Raw genomic sequence first — 6,000 nt, 5'->3', positions numbered from 1 at the left:
TGTTGCACTGCGGAGAAGCAATACCTGCGGAAGCGAGCTCCGCGGGTGTTGCTTCTCCGCAGTGCAACGGTGCTCAATAAGAAGCGCACTCAACAGGATAACCCACTACGATAAACACTTGGGAAAATAGAAATATCGCAATTGCGTGGTTGGAAGAAAAGCATACATTGAACGCGGGGTGGTGCACGTGTGCCGGCTGTATTTGAAAATAAATGGAAACTTTGTGAATGTGCATATCTACTTTGTAGTAAAAGTTTTAAAATTAAACTGACTGTTATGCAAGAGTATACTATGTTAGGCAGAGATGCCCTTACAACCTGCGTTCCTCATGCGCGATTCATTCTTTTAGAGCACAGCTCTTAGGCGCCCGTTTCCGGCTTGAGCGGCGTCGCCGTAATCGCGCTTTGCATTATGGGAAGTTTCCCATAATGACGTCACGAAGGTTACCCTTGTGAGGGTTACGAGGGTTAGGGTCACGAGGGTTATCCTCACGAGGGTCACAAGCGTTACCCTCACAAGGGTTGCGAGAATTAGTTACCCTCGAAAGGGTTACCCTCACGAGGGTCACAAGGGTTACTCTCACGAGGATCACCCTCACAAGGGTCATGAGGGTTATGAGAGTTACCCTCATGAGGGTCACCCCCCTGAAGTCCCGTGACCTGCCCCCACGAGGTCGCGCAACCTCAGGGGGTCATCTATCCCTCAGTACCCTTCCATTTTCCTTCTCAAGAGCTGCGCTCTTATCCGCTGTTACAGGGAGTCGTAAACGGCTTTCATTTTTTAACTCAAATTAACGAAAGATTATTTTATATAGCAAGATTTGTAAATTCACTCAATTGGACATTTCTATAGGATTCATTTTATGTCAAATCCTTCGTTTACTTGCCATTCCAAGACATCAGAACTTCTGAAGTCACAGTTCATAAATATAGATAGATTAAACTTCGCGTATAAACAAACAAGTGGAACAATGTTCACAAGTTTAGCTGGGTTTTCGTCTAAGGATTATGCAGTGATAGTAAAAAGCATGGAAAAACTATTCGATATTCAAATCGAAAATATTCGGCCAATACCGCTGTTCGCTTCTAACTCAAAATCATCTATTCGCACAAGAATACGTGTTAGTAAGCAATTTCGAGGAAGTGCACGTAAGATGCAGTATGAAGTGAAACATGTTCATACCTTTATTCTTGAGAAATAGTTAGTGGGCCACGTCCAGCTTTCATTTGGAAGGCAATCTAACTTCCAGAGCAATCAAGTCCACATGGAGAACTACAGAACCTGGAAAACAAAAACAAAAAATGTGGAATGTGTTAGGTTATGAACAGAATGCGATGACATAATAAACCTCCCAATTTCAGCAAACTACGAGTTACATCTAAGCGCATTGCAGGAGCCTCATCTTAACTATGGCGAGCACTACAGTGAAACCAACTTGTAACTTATGATCCGAAACCATCTCAACAAGGGAGGTTAGAAAAATTCCTTTGAAGACAGAATTTCCACATCCAATAAAATACCTCAAGTTTGTTGTCACGAGTTAATTTCAGAAGTTACTGCCAACTGTGCCTTCCAGAGATAATTAAACACCGTGTTAGTAAGAAATTTCAAGCAAGTGCACATAAGATGCAGTACAAAGTAAAACATGTTCATGCGTCTATTCTTAAAATAATTAGTGGGCTTGCTTTCCAGCTTTCACATGGAAAGCAATCTCTAACTTCCTGAACAATCAAGCTCATAGGGAGAACTACAGAACCTGGAAAACAAAACAAAAAATGTGGTATGTGATTAGGTTCTGAACAGAATGTGATGACAGAACGAACCTCCCATTTCCTGCTAACTATTAGTTACACATAAGCAGAGCTTGAAGTCTCCCTTAGGTTGAGGGGGGTCCCTAAAAGAAGGGAGGAGGGCGGGAGGGGGGGTTTTGACGAAATGTATTAGATGCACATAAAATAACACCCACTGCTGACTCTGTCCCCACCGTACCTGCAACCCTCGAATTGCTAATCCCCAAATGTCACAGTTCTGAAAACAAGCTATTTTATTGCAAGATATGATTTTGATTTCACAAATGCTGGGGCTGTGGAGGAGGGTCCCAGACCATCCGTTAAAATCAGTGGGGGACCCCCTGAGACGACCCAGACTTTAAGCGCTGCACATAAGTGCAGTGCAGGAACCTCAGCTTAATTCTGGCAAACGTTAGACAGTGAAACCAACTTATGACTTATGCTACGAAACCATTGTAGCAAGGGAAGTTTGAAAAATGCCTTCGAAGATAAAGTTGCCGCATTCACGGAGTTTCTTCAAGCCTGCTGTCGTAAGTTAATTTCAGATGTTACTGTCAAGTGCACGTCCCAGAGATAAACAGGTGCTTGAAAACCATGTTAGTAAGAAATTTCGAGGAAGTGCACACAAGATGCAGTAGGAAGTAAAACATGTGCATACCTTCATTCTTGAAAATTAATTCATGGGTCATGTCCAGCTTTCATGGGGAAGGCAATCTTCATAACTTCCAGAGCAATCAAGTCCATATGAACAACTACAGAACCTGGAAAAAAAATGTGGAATGTGGTTAGGGTCTGAATAGAATGCGATGACAAACTAAACCTCCCGATATTCAACCTATGAGTTACACGTAAGTGCACTGCAGGTGCCAGTGTGATTTAAGAAAGTGCACCTCCCAGAGATAAACAGGTGGTTGAACACCGTGCTAGTAAGAAATTTCGAGGAAGTGCACACAAGATGCAGCAGGGAATAAAACACGTGCATACCTTTATTCCTGAGAATTAATTCGTGGGTCACGTCCAGCCTTCCTGTGGAAGGCAATCATCATAACTTCCAGAGCAATCAAGTCCATATAAACAACTACAGAACCTGAAAAAAAAAATGCGTGATGTGGTTAGGTTCTGAATAGAATGCGATGACAAACTAAACCTCCCGATATCTGCAAACTATGAGTTACACGTAAGTGCACTGCAGGTGCCAGTGTGATTTAAGAAAGCTGTAAACCCCAAATGAAACTACTTGAAAGGGGCATGGACACAGAAATTAGGCAAGTTAGAGTATTTGTTACATGACAGAATGATAGCTTATTGCATATACACTAAACAATTCAGAATATTTAAAACTCCAATAATTACAAAATTATTTTTTTTAATGTTCATCATGTTTATCTGGGGACCAGGATACCTTGACACAACTCCTACTGTGGCGACGGCAGCTCGTCGATAAACCATGTGACTCTGATTAAGACGTTAAACAATCTCTCTTTCGTTGTTCTCTACCCGCGTTCGCCACGCCACGCCTGTCCGTTACTCAGGCTCTGTACCTAAGTGACGTTGCATTCGAAGGAGCAAGCTGTGCCAGATATTCCAACTTCCCAAAAATTGGGAGGGAAAAGTGGGACAAAGGAGCTTAGTTGAGGCGAGGGACGCTTGGGCGCCTTCTGATCCATACCTGAAAGTGCATACAAGAGATCTACGAGTGGCACCGCCCCGCAGCTTGGGACTGACAAGAGACACTAAAGGGACAAGGCAGATGTCGTCACCAAGGCCTGGCTCGCTGAGTAGGTGGACCCAAGGGTCCCGCAACTAATTAGAATTTTTTGTGTGAAACTAATGCATTTTTGATGAACTAATTTGGCAGCTTTATAGTAACATGTAATGGGCTTCGGTGACATACTTAGATTTCATTTTTTCCATTCCTGAAAAATCTAGAACCATTTGATTTCTAAAATAATACCTACAGCTGTTCTTTTGTTTTACACATACACGTAAACAATTGTTTGTGTGTACGTGAAATTAATGCTTAACTTATTTAGAATGTTGTTATTGCCACTACAAATTCTTGTTCCCCCCAATGCATTCCACGAGAATGCCCTTAAGGTAATGAACTTGAACTTGAGCTGAAGTAACTCCCATGAAACATAGCGTGGACTTTTATGGTACTCCAACAACCAAAACAGAGCCCAAGTGATCCTACTCGTCAATATAATTAGGATAAAAATGCATGGCGACTAAAATTGTAGACTGGCTTGTTGATACATCACAAAGGAAACATAAAAAACAGGTACGGATAGAAGTGACTCGGCAAACAAAAGGATCTCTCAGTGGAGGTTGCTACCAGGAATTACAGATAAAACAAAACAAAGAAGATAACTTAAATCATATGGCACCACCTACCCCCATGGATATCAGTTTGTGTATTGAACAGAGAAGAGGAGCAAAAAAAAAAACGTTGCAAGAGGAGACACCTTCAGGTGCATTGTATGGTGGGAACAATATGTGATCCACTTTTGCGTAGCCTATGCAGGTCAAGCAAAGCCCTATATCAAAGGCAGCCCTCGGTGTCGTGTGAACATTTGGCAGTACAGTTACCAGATTCGGTTGCATGACCGAGTTCAATAAGATGAGATAACTGCAGGCTATCAGGATAGAATCGCAAGGATATGTGGAAGCTGGTGAAATTTTGGCTCGTGAAAACCACAACTGCTTCCTCATCCGGTCCATCCCTTAGTTAAAAAAGGAACTTATCACCTTCAACCAATAAACAAAAGCAAGCAACCTCGGCATTCAGATAAGGTAGGTGGCACAGGGTGATTCCTTGTTGTGTAGTATGTACCATAGAAATAAACCAGAGATGCAAATGGTGAACTGTGAGCTTAGAAATAATGTGTCACTTGTCTTTTTTTGTTTTTTTGGGAATGAAATTATTTACAATCTTTCTTATCTGTGCCACTTATATATAATTGAAAATGGAGGGAACCAGATTTGTGAACATATGAAGACAAACTATTTTCCTTGTACCGAATGACACTCCAAGTACAACTCTTAGCTACCGCAGAATACCATGCATCCGCCCATTCCACATTAAGCGCCGATATCCAAATTTTTAAGATCCGAGAAAATATGCATAGTACATTTATACGTAAAATTGATGACCAGGCAAGCGCACATTCTCCATTTTTTCGCGATTATCTCTAAATTTTGAGTGGGCGCTTGCCTGGTATTTTACAGTAATACAGTAGCCTACAATTGAAATAAAGTAGTGTTGTATCCTGCATGCCAAAAGATACACAAAGGCTTGCCCAGAGTGATGCAGATGGACGCTGCGGGAAGCTCTTTGAGTTGAACATTGGAGATGCGTGTTACATTCTAAAAGTAAACAATGAAGCCCCCCCCCCCCCCCCCCGCCCCCCGGTTCAACTTCAAACCATATAATTATCTGAGCATGTTTCAAAGGCAAGAAAGCACAAGTGGCTAATTTTTCCATGCATTAACAGACAAAATGTAATCATCAGTGGTGAAGCTTACAAAAGAACTGCTTATAGCAGCTTCTGCAGCAAAAACATGGCTTCTGTAGCACATATTTCATTTAATTTATTTCACACTGCAAACTTAAGGACATGACGTCCCGAAACCAAGACCACACGCAACGAAAACAGCACAACCAAGCACCGGGGCAGGATACCACTAGCAGACAATAGTTGCTTGAACGACGGCAAGTTGAAGTATTCAAATAACGAACCTGCAGCAAAAAGATGTCCGAGCGTTCCTTCATGGCTGTGGTAGCGTGCCTCGAATGACTGGCGTGGGATAGCAGCTTCTGTAGAGGCATCGTAGCTGAAGACCAGTGCTGGCAGGCTCCTAATGCTCCCAACTTGAAATACACCAAGATGGGTCCCAGGAACCACTGTTTTCCCGTGGTCGGCTCGAGAACAATCAATTTCGTGGCGTCCTGTGGTTCGTCCAGCATATGGGCCCCGTCACTGCTGGCGATGCTCAGAAGTATAATCTGCAGCAAAAAGATGCGTGAGCGCTTCATCACGGCTGTGGTAGCGTGTCCCCCATATCAGAGCTTTTGGAGCAGGCGATTCCGGTTTATCACATTGTAAAAAGCGATGCAAGTACTATAGAAATTCCCGCAGTTCCTCACAGTGTCATAAAAACTATTATAATTGCAATTATGATACACAATTATTCACAGGGGATAGAAAGC

The sequence above is a fragment of the Ixodes scapularis genome, unplaced genomic scaffold (genome assembly GCF_016920785.2).
Source record: "Ixodes scapularis isolate PalLabHiFi unplaced genomic scaffold, ASM1692078v2 PGA_scaffold0__279_contigs__length_252992795, whole genome shotgun sequence".
NCBI classification, from domain to species: Eukaryota; Metazoa; Arthropoda; class Arachnida; order Ixodida; family Ixodidae; genus Ixodes; species Ixodes scapularis.
The sequence above is the reverse complement of the archived record's forward strand: the minus strand, read 5'-3'. Positions refer to the sequence as shown.